The 20834-nt window shown below is 40.8% G+C and overlaps 1 protein-coding gene across 3 annotated transcripts in view; it reads right to left on the reverse strand.

The window, feature by feature from the left end:
* Window positions 1–20834, reverse strand: part of SNX25 (sorting nexin 25) — a 160511-nt gene that overhangs the window by 69115 nt on the left and 70562 nt on the right. The gene's annotated exons all lie outside the window — the stretch shown is intronic.

Genomic DNA, 20834 nt, shown 5'->3' on the forward strand with positions numbered 1-20834 from the left:
CTGAACAATTCTATTACCACACCAAAGAAGCAACTCTGCATTCTAGTCTTCCATTGCCTCTACAGCTAGTATTAGACATCTGGTCACTCAACTGCTTTTTCTCCTTAATATAAATCTGAACTCAAGTCAGGGAAGTTTATATATATTGCTTCTAAAACTACAGTGTTTTTCAGGCTTTGGCTCATACTGTTTCCTTGTGGAAATTCTTTGTCACACGCCCATTTTAACTAGAGTTTACATATATATGAGTCTCCCCTAAAATCTCCCTCAATCACTCTAGTGTTCAATAATAGTTCTCTCTAAAATTCTAAACTATTTCTGCTCTGTTATAGTATCTAGCTACTTAGCATTTCATATCGCTACTTTAAAAAGTCACTTTTCCACAGAGAATTCTATAAATGGAGAAATGGTTCCTCCAGTTATTTCAGGGCATATGTCAAGACATCTGATCTCAGGATAAAACTGTGACTTTGTCTATAATAAAAAAACACTGCTTTTTCTCTCTTCATGTATAACATGAGCATCTTGAAAACAGGAATTGCGTCTTGTATTCTACAGAACATAGTTTGGTACTAAAATTATGATGAGCACTCAACAAATATTAATGAGTATTATAGGTTGAATGATCATACCCCTTCCCAAAATTATATGTGGAAGACTAGTCCCCAGTGTAATGGTAATTGGAGGTGGGACATTATAAGGAAATTAGGTTATCAGGATGGTGCCCATACAAGTGAGATTAGTGCCCTTACAAAAGAGACCCTGGAGAGCTCTGTTTCCCCTAGGTGAGGTTACAGTGAGAAGACAGTCATCTATAAGGCAGAAAGTCTACCATCAGCAGACAAAGGAGTGAATGACTCCTTGATCTTGGATATTCCCACACTCAGAACTATGAGAAATAAATGTTTAATGGGTAAGCCAACTATTCTATAGTACTTTCGTTAAAGAAGTCCAAACTGACTAAGACAATAAATTAAATATAGTAAGTGTTAACATCTGTAACATTTAACAGGTACCAATGATATTCTGAACAATGTTTTTCTTTATATTCTCAGTGATCCATGCTCTGGGAACAAATGACTAACCAATGATACTGAAAAAAATTACCATCCAAGTAAAGAGTTAATTTTGTTAAAATAAAAACATAAAACTATAATTCAATGCCAGCTAACAACTACAGATTCTTTTCTTTTTTCTTTTTTTTACAGATTCTTTTCAATAGGCACCAGGTACCTCTTCAGATGCTTCAATTTAAATTATCTTATCTAATGTCTTAATTGCCATAATTATTCCCACATTACAAAGGAGGAGATTGGAGTTCAGACAGATCAAGAAATCTGTACAAGGTCTTAACTGATTTTAAGTACTTCAACTACAAATACAACCCAAGACTGGCTGACTCTAAAGCTTCTGTTCTTAGCCATTTTCCTGATACCATAAAATTCAATATAGGTGAATGTTTATCATTCAAAGATACAAGCATGGTCAATGCCAGATAATCTTTGCAGCCTTACTGCCTTTTATCTCTCTCTTGGATACCATTTTCCAGTTAAACCAGCCTGCATACAATACCCTAATGATACTTCAGCACTTTGTGGATTCCCGGCCTTTACTCTCACACAGGCGTGTCCTCCCCCTCCTTCAACTCCCATCTCTCTCTCTCTCTCTCTTTCTCTCTCTCTCTCTCTCTCTCTCTCCTGACCTCGGGTCTCACACATGTGCAATTCACTGCTCTCTGGGCTGCTTGCTCATTTAGAAAGAGCTATAGAAAGAGGGGCAGAATGGGGGTAGATAGCATAATGGTTATGCAAAGAGACTTTCATGCCTGAGGTTCCAAAGTCCCAGGTTCAAGCCCTTGCACCACGATAAACCAGAGCTGAGCAGTGCTCCGGTAAAAAAAAAAAGAAAAGAAAAGAAAAGAAAAGAAAAGAGAGATAGAAAAAGAGAGAGAAGGGCCAGTTGGTGGTGCACCTGGTTGAGTGCACATGTTACAGTGAGCAAGAACCCAGGTTCGAGCCCCTGGTCCCCACCTGCAGGGGGAAAGCTTCACAAGTGGTGAAGCAGTGCTGCAGGTGTCTCTCTGTCTCTCTCCCTCTCTATCACCCCTTCTGTCTCAATTTCTGACTGTATCTATCCAACAAATAAATAAAGATAAAAAAATTAAAGAGAGAGAGAGAGAGTAATGATGCCGCTTCTCTGGTGCCGTAGCACTTCCTATGTGGTGCTGCAGCTTAAACCTGGACCTCAAACATAGCAAGGCACCATCCCTAACTAGTGAGCTATTTCACTTAACTCTTTCTTCTTGTACTGCACACAACTCCCTCCTCTCTTTATCAATCTAAACCATTTTTCTTTTCCTACCAGAACACTGCTCAGCTCTGCTTTACGGTGGTGCTAGGGATAGGATCTGACACTTTAGATGCCTCAGGCATTAAATTCTATTTGCATACCATTCTGCTATCTACCCAGCCCCTATTCATTTGTAAACACACCATTCAGAGTTATTTTGTCCCTGAAACTTATTAGATTTTCCTCTTCTGTAGAATGAATTATTTGATCCTATCCACTTCTTTAGCTCTCTTCATTCACTTTTTTTTTTTCCTTTTTATTGGGAAGTTAATGGTTTACAGTACAGTTGCTGACACATGGGTACAATTTCTCATCTTGCCATCATGGGTATCTGTAAAACACTCTCACTCCCAAAGCAGGTCCTTTTCTATAATCATGTACCAGGGTCTCAAAACTCAGCTGCCCCCACCCCCAAGCCTCTCCCTGTTCTCCTTCCCCTGAGTACTTATGCATTGGTGCAATACACCAAAACAGTCCATGTTTTATATTGTATTTCCTCTTTTTGTCCCTTTTTAAGTTCTGCCCATGAGTGACATCATCCTATATTCATCCTTCTCTTTCTGGCTTATATCACTTAACATGATTTTCCTTCAAGCTCCAACCAAGATGAGGCAGAGAAGGTTGTGCCTTCCTAATTCTTAATAGCTGAGTTGTATTCCATTGTATATGTGTACCACAACTGTCTTAGCTACTCATCTGTTGTTGGACAACTAGGTTGCTTCCCTTACTATCCTGCTTCATATTTAGCTGTTTGTCCCCAGTTGGACTAATAACAATTGACGGTGAGGGGAAAAAATCCAAGGAATCACAGCCAGGTTTTCCTTTTCTTTTCTTTTTTCTTTTCTCTTCTTCTTCTTTTCTCTCTTTTTGCCACCAAGAGATAGAGAGAGAAAGATAGACACCTGCAGATCTGCTTCACCGCTTGGAAGCAAACCTCCTCCTCCCACAGGTGGAGAACCAGGGTTTCGAACCCCGGTCCTTAAGTATGGTGATACATGCTCTTAATTGGGTGCACCACCGCCAACCCCCACAGCCAGTTTTTTATATACATCAAACCCTTCTCACACAGTGCTTTGCAGGCCTTTGAAGAAAATTTTTGAGTTTGTAGAATTCACTTTCACTTGATACCAAAGATGAAGCAGGAAAGAAGTGACTTTCAATCCGACAGAGCCATAGGACATCTACATGCAAATTCTGGCAGCCCTTGATGGCACAGGCTTCCTGGTCCTCTGGGAGATGCCAGGCACTCACACACAACCTTGATCCAGATACAAGGGGGAAAACATCACAAAAAGACAGCTGGCACCTGCCTCTCCGAGTCAGGGCCTCATTTCTCTGTAGTTATATACATTGAGGTAAATTAGCAAAGACCTAGAGCAGTGTGTATTTATGAACTGTTCCCACCAATCTTAAACTCACCTGAAACGCTATATAGTCCTTCCCTAATAAGGACCCTAGGAAGCTAGAACTTAATGCCCTTCTACTGTTCACTGTTCAGAACAGCTTTGAAATTCTGCTAGTTTCAAAGTAATTACAGGCTAAAACCTCCCACCCTCCAAAAAAAAAAAAAAAAAAAAAAAAAACCACTCTTCCCTTACATTAAGCACATGGATATTTTTTATTTATTTATGTATTCCCTTTTGTTGCCCTTGTTGTTTTATTGTTTTAGTTATTGCTTTTATTGATGTCATCATTGTTGGATAGGCAGAAAGAAATGGAGAGAGAAGGAGAAGACAGCGAGAGGGAAAGATAGACAGAAACCTACAGACCTGCTTGTGAAGCGACTACAGACCTGCTTGTGAAGCGACTCCCCTGCAGGCGGGGAGCCAAGGGCTTGAACCAGGATCCTGACGCCAGTCCTTGCACATTGCACCACCTGTGCCTAACCGCAAGCACACAGATTTTCAAAAAAACATCTTTTAGAGCTCTCGTGTGGGTGTACACACTAGGATGTCTTGGAAGAGTCAGTGATTGGACAAATTTTAGTCTCAGGCATACAATGTTGCCATCTTTCAATTTTATGAAGTACTCTGATTCAATCTATTATTATGTGGTGATCCATGGGATAGATGCGTCTTTTTTTTTTTTAACCAAGCCTTAACCTTTACTGTTAAACATATTTTAAGCTTTCCTACTATCTAAAAAAAAACTGAAAAAAAAATTCCCTGAAGGAATTTTCCCACACATTCATAATTATTTCCTTATATAAAACTTCATGATTGGATCGACAATGGTAGAGAATGTTCCATCCTCTGAAGGGAGGATGGACAATATACTCTATCTTCCACCTGAGGAAGTTTGGTCCTGATATTGGGGCAGCTTGGAATGTTCCTACTCATGACCACAGAACGTGAGCTCAGATCTACAGGGATGCAGAGGTCACATAGGCTCCTAGGCTGAATATGGGCCCCAGATCGCATTAAATCAACGGGGTTTAAAGTCAACAATATTTATACATCTTTCTCATATTTAGGAGCTACTCTCTTCCCTGATCCAGCTTTCTGGTATTTTTTGCTGCCATGACATCATCTCCCCAGACAATAACTTGGATCCACCTACATATCAGATCTCATGCTCAGGGGAAAAAAAAAAAAATCTAGTATAGTCACGAGCCCTTTGGAATATAACTAAAATGGGCCTACTAGCTATCTACAAAATGGAGTCCCCCCAAATCTTCATCTGCAGTATTCCAGCCTTTAGGTTCATGATTAGTCAACAACTTGTTTGGCTTTATATGTTGACTTTCTTTTCAGCCACCAGGTTCCAGGTGCTAGCATGATGCCAAACAGACTTTCCTGTACAGACAACCCCACCACTATGTCCTGGAGCCCCACTTCCCCAGGGCCCCTGCCCCACCAGGGAAAGAGAGAGATAGGCTAGGAGTATGGATTGACCTGTCAACACCCATGTTCAGCGGGGAAGCAATTATAGAAGCCAGACGTTCCACCTTCTGCATCCCACAATGACCCTGGGTCCATACTCAGAGGGATAAAGAATAGGAAAGCTATCAGGGGAGGGGATGGGATACGGAGTTCTGATGGTGGGAATTGTGTGGAGTTGTACCCCTCTTATCCTATAGTTTTTTCAGTGTTTCCTTTTTAAAATAAAAAAAAACCTTCATGATTAATAACTGAATCAAAAAGTTACATTTTGTGACCTATTTCTCATAATTTTAAAATTTTATTTTATGAAAGTGATTATACTGTTTCTCTATATCTTTACCAAGACTAGATGTCAAAAGTTTAATCTTCACTAATATTATGAACTAAGAAAACAAATTTCAGTTTAGTTTTTATGTCTGAGTACTGTTCAGGATAAGCTGTCTTTGCATGGGTTATTTTTACTAGTATTAAACTAAGTGTCAATGCAGTTAAAAGGGAGTTATTTGCAGCTAGAACTCAGAAGGTTTAAAAGCTTCTTTTCCAAGAGCTTTTAAGCTGTTTCCCATATTTCTAGTGTGCAGAAGGCAGCTGACTCCACAGAAAGTGTTAAGGTGTGCTGCTTAACCTTTTCCATTTGTGTGGCACACACTGCAAATGGAAAATACATCGGCCCCTCCCAGCCACCTGAGAGCTGAAGAAACTTCATCTCCACACTGCTGTGCACTACATTTGAGTTATACCAATGAAGAAATCCTGGATCAGAGCAAATTGAGTTATTATGAACAAATGTGAGCACCCCCACCACTTCAATCCTGTGAGAATGCAGTACATCGGAAAGGACAATAACAACAAATGTTCCCACGCTGCTGGTAGGAATGTCAATTGGTCCAACCCCTGTTGAGAGCAGTCTGAAGAAGTCTCAGAAATGCTAGAAATAGAGAGGCAGGTTGGGGATATGGATTGAACTGTCAACGCCCATGTTCAGCAGGGAAGTAATTATAGAAGCCAGACCTTCCACCTTCTGCATCCCACAATGACCTTGGGTCCATACTCCCAGAGGGATAAAGAATAGGAAAGCTATCAGGGGAGGGGAGGGGATACAGAGTTCTGGTGGTGGGAACTGTGTAGCGTTGTACCCCTCTTATCCTATGGTATTTGTCAGTGTTTCCATTTTTTAAAAACTAATTTCTTTTTAAATATTTATTTATTTATTCCCTTTTGTTGCCCTTGTTGTTTTATTGTTGTAGTTATTGTTGTTGATGTCGTCATTGTTGGATAGGACAGAGAGAAATGGAGAGAGGAGGGGAGACAGAGAGGGGGAAAGACAGACACCTGCAGACCTGCTTCACCGCCTGTGAAGCGACTCCCCTGCAGGTGAGAAGCTGGGGGCTCAAACAAGGATCCTTAGGCCGGTCCTTGCGCTTTGCGCCACATGCGCTTAACCCGCTGCGCAACCCCCGACTCCCCAGTATTTCCTTTTTATAAATAAAATAAAAGAAAAGAAAAGAAAAGAAAAGAAAAGAAAAGAAAAGAAAAGAAAAGAAAATAAGAAATGCTAGAAATGGACTTTCCCTATGACCCTGCAATTCTTCTCCTAGGGGTTTATCCAACAAACACATCCATCCAAAGAGATCTATGTACACTTATGCTCATAGATGCAATAGCACAAACTTGGAGGCTTAGGTGTACAACAACAGATAAGTGTCTTAAAAAGTTGTGGAAGATATGCACAATAGAATACAGAGAATTGGGAGTCGGGCTGTAGCACAGCAGGTTAAGCGCAGGTGGCGCAAAGCACAAGGACCGGCATAAGGATCCCGGTTCAAACCCCGGCTCCCCACCTGCAGGGGAGTCGCTTCACAGGCGGTGAAGCAGGTCTGCAGGTGTCTATCTTTCTCTCCTCCTCTCTGTCTTCCCCTCCTCTCTCCATTTCTCTCTGTCCTATCCAACAACGACAACAACAATAATAACTACAACAATAAAACAACAAGGGCAACAAAAGGGAATAAATAAAATAAATATTAAAAAATTTTTAAAAAAGAATACAGAGAATTATGTGCAGTTACGCACAAGTATTAGCATTTTTATCTTGAGATACGTGATTTCTAGTCACTTAACGTTGCTCATATTTTTATTTTTCTAAAATAATTATGTTAAACTGTATCAATTTTCTGCTTCCCAGAGACTACAAAAATTACAGGTTACAGAAGGATCTATAGTTTTATCATCACTGACTACTTGGTTAACCTTAAGAAAGTCAAAGTTTTTCTTTCTGTTACCTACATCTCATTCCCACTAAGGTTCCTCAAACTTTTATGTCAACTTTTATGTTAATATAACTGTAAAGGATTTACACATCATATATGTATGTTTCATTTACAATTCTAAGATCATTTTTATCCAGAATATTTACTGAGTATCATGGCTCATGCCCAGTTTTATGTTCTATTTTAAGAACATGTAAATGATTTTTCAAACATTTTGAATGCAGTTTTTCTAAAATGAGAAAATACTCCACTGCTTTATCTCACCCACTAGTCCTGCTCAAGTCAGGATTTAAGAATTCTCCCTGCTCTGTCATTTATTTCAGTTATTGAGCTTAGCATGTCCTAAGAGCCGTATTAATCTTACAACCATAACATCATCCAATTATTACAACAGCCATGTGAAAATGATTATTTTTTTTATCTATTTCACAATTAAAACTGTGGCCCAAGGTTTTAAATTATTTCCCAGGATCATGGAGCTTTGAAATACAAAACCAAATAGCAAACCAGGACTATACAGTCTGTCTTTCTCTTCCCTTCTCTGTCGTCCCCTCCTCTCTCCATTTCTCTCTGTCCTAACAACAACAACATCAAAAACAACAACAATAATAACTACAACAACAATTAAAAATAACAAGGGCAACAAAAGGGAAAATAAATAAATAAATAAATAAATAATTACTAAGGTCATTGGCCCCTTGGAATGCACCTAAAACAGACTTCTTAGCTTCTTCCAATACGAAGACCCCAAATTTCATCTGCTATATTCTTACCATTAGGTTCTTGACTATTAAACAATTTGCTCTGCTTTACATCTTAATGCTTTTCAGCCACCAAGCTGCAGATGCTACCATGATACCAACCTGACTTCCCTGAGTATACAACCTCATCATTGTGCACTTGAACCCCACCTCCTCACAGCCTGACCCCACTAGGGAAAGGTAAAGATAGGCTGAGGGTATGGATCAACCTGTCATTGGCCATGTCCAACAGAGAAGCAATTACAGAAGCCAGACCTTCTGTACCCCGTAAAGATCCTTGATCCATACTCCCAGAGGGATAAAGAACAGGGAACCTTCCAATGGAGGAGATGGGATTCGGAACTCTTGCGGTGGGAATCATCAATCATTATTAAATCACTAATTGAAAAAAAAGGGGGGAGTCGGGCAGTAGCGCAGTGGGTTAAGCGCACTTGACATAAAGCACAAGGACTGGTGTAAGGATCCTGGTTCCAGTCCCCGGCTCCCCGCCTGCAAGGGAGTCGCTGCACAGGCAGTGAAGCAGGTCTGCAGGTGTCTATCTTTCTCTCCCCCTCTCTGTCTTTCCCTTCTCTCTACATTTCTCTCTGTCCTATCCAACAACAATGACATTAATAATGACCAGAACAATAAAACAGCAAAGGCAACAAAAGGGAGTAAATAGATAAATATTTAAAAAAAAGAAATTTTAAATGTCTAGGGTCTTCTGCAAAATAAGACCTGAGCTCTGCCAGGAAAGTTATCTCCCATTTTCTGAAGTCTACTTCAATGCTTAACTTCTTCTTCTTCTAGCATTTGCCCTTCTTCCGTAGCCAGTCAACAGCATCAGGTTGAGCCTGATGTAAAGTTTCGAGACCTCCTTTGAATCTGGAGAGGTGGCAGTCGTTGACTATGTGGGTCATACTGATCACTGCCAATTAACTACTTGTGTTAACTCCTACAAACCTCTAAAAGAGCTGCATTTATGTCTAGCGCAGAGTCATCATAAGATAGAGGTTGTGTGGCCACCACATAGCACTGTGCTGGAGGCAGTTCACCAGGCTCATGCTGAATCATAGGCAGTTGGCTGTTGACATTTTCAGGAATTAGAGTCACCACAATTTAAATGATACAACTTACAATTAGATAGTCTTTATTACAGGGGCCAGGTGGTGGCACACCTGATTGACTGCACATGTTACATTGCGCAAGGACCTGGGTTTGAGCCCCCAGTCCCTACATGCAGGAGGAAAGCTTTGCAAGTGGTGAAGCAGTGTTGCAGGTGTCTCTCTATATCAAACTCCTTGAGAGGCTGCTTCTGTCACAAATTTCTCCTCTTACAGAGAAATTCCTATCACTCGCCCAAGCTGGTTTCCGCCCAGGAAGATCTACCTGCAAACAAGTCCTGGCCCTCTCAACTTACACTGAAAATGGATTCCAGAAGAATTTAAAGATGGGTGCTGTCTTTGTTGATCTCACAGCAGCCTATGACATGGTCTGGCATCGTGGTCTCCTAGTCAAGATCTCAAGATGCCTGCCTCCATGGGTGGCCAACACTGTATCGTTTCTTCTCCAAAACAGAAGATTCCGGGTGCATCTGGGTGACAAGTCTAGCAGATGGAGACTTGTCTCAAGTGGCCTACCCCAGGGCTCTGTTCTGGCTCCTATGCTATTTAATATTTACATTAATGACCTCCCAGAAACTTCTTCAAGGAAGTTCATCTACGCTGATGACATCTGCTGTGCAACTCAGGCATTCAAGTTCGACATCCTCGAGGAAACACTCACGAAAGACATGTCTCTGATATCTGATTACTGTAAAAAATGGCGACTAATCCCTAGCACTGCAAAAACAGTATCATCTGTTTTCCATCTACACCATGCCTCGGCCTCGCGTGAGCTTAATGTGCAGCTTGGCGATACGAGAATCCGGCATGAAGCCCAGCCAGTCTATCTTGGCGTTACTCTTGATCGCACTCTGTCATTTCACGAACATCTCATAAAAACTGCAGCAAAGGTGGGCGCGAGGAATAACATCATTGCAAGACTGGCCAGCTCCTCATGGGGCGCGAGCGCTTCCACACTACGATCATCATCTCTGGCATTATGCTATTCCACTGCAGAATACTGTGCCCCAGTATGGTTCCGTAGCCCCCATGTCCACTTGGTTGATTCCAAATTATATTCCTCCATGAGGATCATTTCTGGAACCATCCATTCCACCCCGGTTCCATGGCTGCCAGTTCTTAGCAACATCGCCCCGCCAGATATTCGTCGGGATGCGGCATCATCTAAGTTCATTTCCCACGTCTACGCTCGACCGGACCTGCCAATATACGCGGATATCTTCGCCCACCCTGTTCAACGCTTGACGTCTCATCATCCAATCTGGTCCCCTACGCCTACACTGAACTTCTCTGTTCCAGACTCTTGGAAACAGAGTTGGCAGTCAGCTGAGGTAAAGAACAAACACCTCATCACAGACCCCTGCAAGCGTCAACCCGGCTTTGACCTAGCACGTTATGATTGGGCCCTCCTCAATCGCTATCGAACAGGCCATGGCTGGTGCGCCGCTATGTTCCATCGCTGGGGAGCCAGAGACGACCCGAACTGCCCCTGCGGCTACAGACAGACTATGACCCACAAAGTCAACAACTGCCACCTCTCCAGATTCAAAGGAGGTCTCGAAACTTTACATCAGGCTCAACCTGACGCTGTTAACTGGCTACGGAAGAAGGGCAAACGCTAGAAGAAGAATCCCCTTCCTCCTTGATTTCCGGATGTCTCTATCCAATAAATGAAAATAATACAAAAAAAAAAAAATTTAAGTCTGTATTACAAAAAGTACAAATACTCAAAGCTCACTGTTTCCTTATACATTCATTAATTTTGCACCTATTTATGCTCAGTTTATCTATTCTGCCAGTATGACAGAGACAATGGTGTGCCAGGGAAGCAGGAGAAAACCTCCCCTGATAAAGTGCATAATTTTCTTTTAAAAAATTTTTATTAATGATTTACAAAATAACAGGGGTACATTTTCACACCACCAGAGTTCTGTGTCCCATCCCCTCCATTAGAAACTGTAGTGATTCTCCCAAGGTCACCGATATGGGTTGACTATTCTTTTTTTTTTATATTTACTTATTATTTATTCCCTTTTGTTGCCCCTGTTGTTTTATTGTTGTAGTTATGATTGATGTTGTTGTTGGATAGGACAGAGATAAATGGAGAGAGGAAGGGAAGACAGAGAAGGGGAGAGAAAGATAGATACCTGCAGACCTGCTTCACCGCTTGTAAAGCGACTCCCCTGCAGGAGGGGAGCCAGGGGCTCGAACTGGCATCCTTAAGCTGGTCCTTGAGCTTTGCATCGCCTGTGCTTAAGCCGCTATGCTACTCGCCTGACTCCCGACTATTACTTCTATAACTATCTATCTATATCTATTTTTGCCCATTTTTCTACAGTCCTGACTTCTCTTCCCTTTTAAATCACACCTACAACTATTACTACTTCTGAAAGTCTTTCCTTTTTTCCTCTTCTTTCTCTGCGTTTTGATGCAATTGGAGTTCAGAGCCCTCTGGTCATCTTCCCCTATCATCTCTCCTCCTCTGGGAGTACGGACCAAAATTCTCTACGGGATACAAGAGGTGGCAGGTATTGCTTCTATAATTGCTTCTCCACTGGACATGGGCATTGGAAGATCAATTCATAACTCCCCCCCCCCCCAGCCTGTTTTTGTCTTTCCCTAGTGGGGTAGGACTCTGAAGAGCTGAGGTTCCAGGACACATTGGTGAGGCTGTCTGCTCAGGGAATTCACCAATCTGCAACTTGATGGCTGAAAGGTTTTAAGGTATAAAGTAATGCAAAATGTTTAATAAACAGAAACTAAAAAGTAGGAATATAGAAGGTGAGAATATGGATTTTAGGGTGGTAAGAAGCTAGTAAGTCTATTTTAGGTATGTTCCTAGGGGCCCATGACTTTGGCAATTTTTGCCTAAGCAACATGGGGGTGGGCAAAAATATTGTCTGGGAAGATGTAGTCAGAGTTGAGAATAGAACTAGAAAGCTGTATTAGGGCAAAGAGTAGCTCCCAATCCTGAAGAAAACATATAAATACAATTAACTGTTTACCACGTCAGTCTGACCAGGGCCCATGTATATTCATATTTAGCACAGGAGCCTGTGTAACTTCCAAGTCCCATCAGTCTGAGCTGGTAGTCCATGGTCATAGCTGGGAACATTCTAGGCTGCACTCATTTCAGGACTAGTCTTCCTGGCATGGCAGAGCAGGATGACCCAGTCACCATGAGTGCACACTTCTCTATGCAATACATACAGAGCCAAGTTTGACCCCAAGCCACCACATGGAAACATGGAAGCCCCATGCAATGTGGGTTTCATGAGTGAGAAATATCATACTGGTGACTTCCACTGGCTGCAGTGGGCATGTTTAAACCTCAAAAAGATTTCTCACCCCTCCTCCACAAAATCGAGTACACTGTCAGTACACTGCTTCTACCACTTCAGAATTGTGACTCATAAGTTTATTTTCTGATGAGTAGGAACTCAGCACTATAGTCTTTCTTTTATTTTTTCTTTTCAGAGAAAGTCTCCCCACCCTCTGCACCCATACTCCTTGATGCTTCATACAATGTACAACAAGCTCTATTCCTGGGTTCTCACCACCTCTCGCTCACTCTTCTCTTCTGCACTCTAGCAAATAGATTTACAATCTGATCACAGAGGATGGTGAATTGAGCATGTGAAGTACAACCCTTCTGTTCTCTGAACCTTTCTGAACTATTAGAGGAATGTCAATTGATCCAACACCTATGGAGAAAAAAAAAGTCTGAAGATTTCCCAAAACTCTAGAAATGGGCCTACCTTATAAAATGGCAATTCCTCTCCTGAAGATTTATCCAAAGGGAGCAAAGACAAAATGTATACCTATGTTCACAGCAGCACAATTGATAATAGTCTAAATTTGGAAGCAACCCAAATGCCCAGTGATAAATGAATGACTAGGAATTTTGTGGTGTAATATGCCGTTAAAACGATGGAAGTCATCTCCTTTGCCTCATCTTATATGGATTTCAAAGGAATCACATTAACTGAGATAAGCCAAAAGGACAAAGATGAATACCCATATGATCTCAATTATAAGTGGAATTTAAAAAGCAAGTTAGAAGGGCCAGACAGTGGTGCACCCCAATTAAGGACACAAATTACAGTGCACAAAGACCCAGGTTCAAGCCCTAATCCCCATCTGCTGGTCGGAAGCTTCAGGAGCAATGAAGCAATGCTCCAGACACTTCTCTTTCTCTATTTATTTCCCCCTCTCCTCTTAATTTCTCTCTGTCCTACCAAGAAGGAAGAAAGGAAGGAAAGTAGATTTGTTGTGCAGGTACCAAGTCCTAGCGATAACCCTAGTTGCAAAAATAAATAAATAAATAAAACAATAAAGGAGGGGGCACAGAGTGAAAAATGAAGCTTGGACTCTGATGTATTGCATCAAAGCAAAGACAGGGTGGCGGAAGAAGGAGATATATGAGAGGGATAGGAGAAGGTGAAGAGGGTGTTGGGGTCCCAGTGGAAGGAGAAGACCTAGACTGGGGGTGGGAATGTTTTCAGAGACCTGTCAAGGGGGTAAAAAGTTTAAATAACTGTAATGTAGCCCATCACCCCAAAGACAATTAAAATAAATTAAAAAATAAAAAGGCATGTATGCTCCACCTCTGGGGATGGTCAGGAAATGAACACAGTCCCTGCCAGAAAGAGAGGACAGGAGAGAGAATAGGGACAAGAAGACATACTCTGCTCCAGCACTGAAAGGTGGGAAAGAATGTCCAATTCTGAGACTCAGTTTTAGAAAGACTAAGTTTTAGAAAGTTTATAACTGGCTTGCAGTTACAGTTATAAACCACATTCTTCATGATCTCTCAGGAATGAGTGATTTTCATTCTGGTTTTCACTTGACTGATTTCTTGGCTCTAAAATAGTTCAGATCTCAGGATAGAGAGAGGAACACAGTTATTTACTGGATACCTACAAATCCCAAAACATAAGTTGTATGTTGCATTCCTAGTTGACTACTAGTTAACGGATGTTCACAATAAAACTTGATCTATTTGTAATTCTTGGCCTAATGATTATAACAACAGTAGTAGCAGCTAGCAATTAAGAATATGCAGATAGTAGAATAAGTGCTTTACATAAACTAACCCATGGTCCTGTCATTCACCAAGCAGACATACCTTACCTGCAGTCCCAATCTTGTTCCAACTACAAGCACATGCTGTACTAATTTCAGAGGGATCTAAAGTTTTTTGGTTTTTTTTTTGGCATCCAGGGTTATTGCTGGGGCTCGGTGCCTGCACCACGAATCCACCGCTCCTGGAGGCTATTTATTTCCCTTTTATTGCCCTTGTTGTTTTATCATTGTGGTTATTATTGTTGTTATTGATGTCATTGTTGTTGGATAGGACAGAGAGACATGGAGAGAGGAGGGGAAGACAGAGAAGGGGGAGAGAAAGACAGACACCTGCAGACCTGCTTCACTACTTGAGAAGCGGCTCCCCTGTAAGTAGGGAGCCGGGAGCTCGAACCGGGATTTTTTTTTTAATATAAAAAAAGAAATTTTATTAGCCAACTCAAGTAGGCTTTAAACTGTTATTTCTTCTTTATTTTATTTTATTTTTTTTTTATTTAAGTCGAACCAGGATCTTTACGCCAGTCCTTGCGCTTTGCGCCATGTGCGCTTAACCTGCTGCGCTACCGCCTGACTCCCTCTAAAGTTCTTTACAGCAAACATTTCTTTTCCTTTTTATCAAATTTTACATGCTTATCAATACTTAATTATCCTTCCTCTTAAAAGAAAATAATTTGTGCTATTTGACATGTTTAACTCCCACCTCTGTGCCCTCTGTTACTTTTCAGACACCAACAGAAGGAAACAGACTATGAAGTCAATGTACTTTTATTTTTCATAATACTGCAAGATCTTTTAGAACATTTTTCACAGGCAGCCTTGCATTTTAATGAGTCTTTTAAAACTCAATTTATATTCATTTACTCTTTTCATAAAAATTTGCCAGGCTTCTCTTTGTTTTACACTTCATAATTTTTCCTCTCCTTGTCCGCCCACACTAACCTGTTATTTAGCAGTTTATATGTGCTTATTGATTTCTGACATGGCACATTAGTTTGTCTTAAGGTATGTTCGATTTCTTTTGTTCATGTTCCTCCATAATATAATTCTGTTTTACTGTTTATGATTCACAATATATTTTCAGAATCACTGTTCAAGACACTGAACATTCAAATCACTTAAATTCTCCACACAAGCATGCAATTTGATGAATTTTAATATTTTAAATATATTACCTTCACCTACAAATACAATTAATCTAATTCAGAGACAAAAATCCACCCCCTTAATGTCTGAAGGAGAACTACTTGGCAAATGCCTTCAGTAATCACCTCCCATGCTAATGGTGGTCCCTTCAATTAAGGCATTCATTATGCCTATATCCTTCTGCTGAACTCTGATAAAACAGACACATTAATCTCTGAATGTCTACATAAAAAGTTTATTCTTCTCCAAGTGAAATAATTATTAAATTTGTATACATTTAAATCTTTCATTCATTGTTAACATTATCTCACTTCTATTTTCATGTTCTTCCATTTTTCTCTGGAAGTAAAGGGTCAAAAATAAACAAATCAGAAATGGACAATCCAATAAAGACTGGATTGGTGGTAAATGAGATTATGCCAGTCACAGGCTACTCTGATTTTATTACTATTTGTCTCACAGGCAATCTATTACCATCTTAATGACAATGGCCTATCTGATGGTATTGCAGGGCTGATGCCTGCAAAAGGAAATACACAGTAGAGAGTTCTGTCCAGAGTTGTAGGAAATCCCAGGGTGGGGCTGAGGGTTACTCCTGTTTTCTGCCCACCTGACTAGCAAAGTAGCCCAGCTTTACACAGGAAAGATGAAGTCAGATAACTGGAATGCAGATTGCAGCTGTTAATTATTAACAGCAACCAAAAATGCTAACGAAGTCAGATAGCAGAGTACTCTAATTGTACCAGAAAAATAACAGAATGGTTCAGACTATGAAAAGCAGTCCCATCAGTTCTCGGCAGCTGATAAGCTTCACGGATGTAGCTTTTAGACAGAAGTCTGACAGAAAGTAATTTGCCTGTCAGTTCCAGACCTGGGCTCCCCACCTGCAGGGTGGTGGCTTCACAAGTGGTGAAGCAAGTCTGCGGGTGTCTATCTTTCTCTCCCCCTCTCTGGCTTCCCTTCCTCTCTCCATTTCTCTCTGTCCTATTCAACAACAATATCAACAACAACAACAATAATAATAATAACAACAACAAAAATGGGAAAAGATAGCCACCTAGAGCAGTGGATTCGTAGTGCAGGCACTGAGCTCCAGCGATACTCCTGGAGGTAAAAAAAAAAAAAAAAAAAAGAATAGGGTATCTTCCAATGGAGGGGAGGAGATATGGAACTCTTGTTGGTGGGAATTGTAGGAATTTTTCCCTTCTTATACCACAATCTTGTCAATCATTATTAAATCACAAATAAAATACATAGAATATCATTTTTAAAAAAGAAATTCCTGATGCTCTACTGTACAGCAAAAACCAAAGACTTGTCTCAGAGTCCTAAATCCAGGGGAAGATGCCTCAGGACAATGCAATATTTTTAAGAGCACTCAGAAAGAAATCTGCTCTGGATGTGCCTATGTGTCACTGAGAAAAATGTTACTCCTAATAAATGTTTCTGCTCCCAGAGCTCTTGTCTTGCCAAACTTGTCAAGAGGATTTTAAATTCTTCAGGACTAGCACGACCCAATGGCTGATGTTGCCAGCTACATGTGACTCTTTCAAGAATATTACACTTATTGACACAAGAGAATGTTGCAGCTATTCCAGAGGAAGTTATTAACATATTTCTCAAGATTTGCATGAGGAACTGAAAAGCTGAAAAGCTTATAAAGAAATAGAGGTCAGAAGAATAGGTCATTATTTGTTAATTGGGTTAACTTTGAAAAATCCTTTTGTTACGGTTTGCTGTACAGTATCCAGTATCTTGTATATAGCTGTGCTATTGGATGGTTCTAATCTACTTGGTCTAGGCTTTTGAGAGAGTCCGCATATCAAATACACAGCCTATATATTAAAAAGATTCAGTTTGTGTTTTGAGAAACTTTGAGACATACAATTGATTTTCCCCCTCTCATATTAATTAACTACTGATTTATATGTCTACATTTTGCTAGGAGTATACATAAACACCATTCCCACCACCAAAGGACTGTGACCCATCCCTCCCGCCCACTCCCACCCCCCACTGGCCCAGGAAGCTGCATGTCTACCCCTCACCACTGGGTTTTTACTTTGGTGCCCTACTTACAATTTGATCAGGTCCTGCTTTTAGTTTCCCTTTCAGATCTTCTTAGTCAACTTCTGTTGATGAGTGGGATCATCCCATACTCATCTTTATCGTTCTGACTTAGTTCACTTAACATAATTCCTTCTAGCTCTGTCCAAGATGGGTCAGAGAAGGTGGGTTCATTGTTCTTGATAGCTGCATAGTATTCCACTGTGTATATATACCACAGCTTTCTCAGCCACTCATCTGTTGTTGGGCACCTGGGTTGCTTCCAGGTTTTAGCTATTATGAATTGTGCTGCTATGAACTATCGACTGTCTTTTTGAACCCTCAGACAGCAGGAACCTCACATCTCCACTATAGAGCCCCTACTTCCCCCAGTCCTGGAACCCTTGGATAGGGCCCACTTTCCCGTATGCATCTCCCAATCCAAACCAAATAATATTGCATCCGCCGATCACAACCTAACCAACGCAACGATTGCCACCTCAACATGCTTCACCTCAGACTGTGTCCAGAGACTTCATGTGTGGAATGACAACCCTTCAGCTTCATTATTCCGGTGAGACCTTTCCTTTTATAGCACACTCTAATTTCATCTCAGGTAGTTCACTTTCTAACAAAGTCCCATAACCTAGATATACACCAGTTTCTGTGAGAGAGAGCTTATGTTCACACGTATCCATAAACTAGTGCAAAATATATACCTGAAAGCAGAAGTACACTAGAGTTTGCAGTGAGTACCTCCCTAACACTTCCTCTCCACTATTCCAAGCTTGGGATCCATGATTGCTCAACAAATTGTTTGGCTTCGTATGTTAACTCTCTTTTCAATCACCAGGTTCCAGATGCCACCAGGATGCTGGTCAGGCTTCCCTGGATTGAAGACCCCACCAATGTGTCCTGGAGCTCAGCTTCCCCAGAGACACACCTTACTAGGGAAAGATAGAGGCAGACTGGGAGTATGGACCGATCAGTCAACGCCCATGTTCAGCGGGGAAGCAATTACAGAAGCCAGACCTTCTACCTTCTGCAATCCTCAACAACCCTGGGTCCATGCTCCCAGAGAATGGGAAAGCTATCATGGGAGGGGGTGGGTTATGGAGATTGGGTGGTGGGAATTGTGTGGAGTTGTACCCCTCCTACCTTATGTTTTTGTTCATTAATCCTTTCTTAAATTTAAAAAAAAGAAGAATAGGTCATCCTAGTTGGATTGAGTCATTACACAAATTTAATAAAACCTGAGCATGTGCTCTTCTCAATTCTAACGGACTTTAGAAATCTGATTATCTAATCATTAGTAACTTTAAGTGCCCTCCCCACTAACTCTGCTTTGGAAACTTTAAGCCTAACAGAAGGTGGGGGAAACAGAAGAATAGACTGGATGTACTAAAGGGTTTTGCCTCTCTCTGGTGTCTCCATTCTGTGAGTCCTTGGTGGCACACATGTAATGGAGGGAGACAGGTATAAGGAGAGGTTAGAAATAACAGGAAAGCTATCAAGGAAGGGGATGGGATAGAAAGTTCTGGTGGTGAGAACTGTGTGGAGTTGTACCCCTCTTATCCTATGTTTTTGTCAGTGTTTCCTTTTTATAAATAAATAATAATTAAAAAAAAGAAATATGTAACTCATTACCTTCATTAACGGTCACTGATAATAATAATAATACTGAATATCCTCAAGGATATTTACTTAAAAGATACTTGTTAAAATGCAGACATTCCAAATTATCCATCAACCAACAAATAGGCAAGCAAAATATGATATATTCATACAGTGGAATATTATTCAGCCAAAAAAAAAAGAAAGTATTGATGTACTGATGTATTGATATATATGCTACAACATGCATGAACCTTGAAAATGTTATGCTGAGTGCAACAAGTTAGATCAAAAGGTTACCTCATGTGTGAGTCCACACACATGAAATGTCCAGAACAGACAAATCCACAAGACAGAAAGCAGAACAATAGTCGTGAAAGACTGGGAGAAGGGGAAGAATGAAAAGCGCCAATACTGGCTACAAAGTTTCTTTAGAAGTTAATGAAGATATTCTGAAATTAGAAGTAGTGGTTGCACAGTCTATGAATATATAAAAAAATGAATTGGAATTTTTTGTGTTTTTTATTTTTTTAATATCTTTCTGGAACTGCTGGGTTTTAGCCCGAGATTTTTTTGAAAATTTTATTAACCTTTTTTGTTGAATGGAGATAGTCGGAAATTGAAAGGACGGGGGAGATAGACGAAAAGACACCTGCAGCACTGCTTCACCACTCATAAAGCTTTGCCCTTGCAGGTGGGAATCCGGGGGTGTGAACCTGGGTCCTTGCACATTGTAACACATGTGCTCAATCAGGTGCACCACCACCCAGCCCCTTTAGTGTTTTTTATTATTGTTTACTTCTTAATTTTGGATAAAGACAGAAATTGAGAAGGAAGGGAAAGATAGAGAGACACCTGCAGCTCTATTTCACAGTCATGAAGCTCCACCACCCCCAAATAGGTGAAGACCAGGAGCTTGAACCAGAGTCCTTGAATACTGTAATATTCGCACTCAGTCAGGTGCATCACCACCCCTGAATTGGCATGTTTAAGTGGTACATTTTATGGCATGCAAATTATATATGAACTTTTGAAAATGTCATTCTTTAGCCCATCATTTCTACTGTATTTAATCTGTTGGTGCCCAAGAGAGGGCCTGCTTCTCAGTGTGTTATCTTCCAGCATTGTCCTACTTATGAGATCATGAGGACATGGTTCACAAAAAGATCTGAATGCTCATTTTATTTTTATCTCAACATGTATTCGAAGGAGACAGGAGAAATACAGAATCAGATAGTCTAGTGTAATTTCCTGCTTAGGGAATATCCATATGCCCCAAAAGGGATAAGACCAGGCTTTTCACTCATCCTGAGGCAGTAGATATCACGATTTTTTAAGGAAAATTCTTAGGGGCTGGGTGGTGGCATACCTGGTTGAGCACACATGTTACAATGCACAATGACCCAGGTTCAATCCCCTGGTCCCCACCTGCAGGGGGAAAGCTTCACAAGTGGTGAAGCAGGGCTGCAGGTGTCTCTCTGTCTCTCTCCCTCTCTATCACCCCGTTTCCTCTCAATTTCTACCTGTCTCTATCCAATAAATAAATAAAGATAATTAAAAGGGGGAATTCTTACAGGTGGGGGA

Source organism: Erinaceus europaeus, chromosome 2, assembly GCF_950295315.1.
Source record: "Erinaceus europaeus chromosome 2, mEriEur2.1, whole genome shotgun sequence".
In the NCBI taxonomy this organism is placed as follows: Eukaryota; Metazoa; Chordata; class Mammalia; order Eulipotyphla; family Erinaceidae; genus Erinaceus; species Erinaceus europaeus.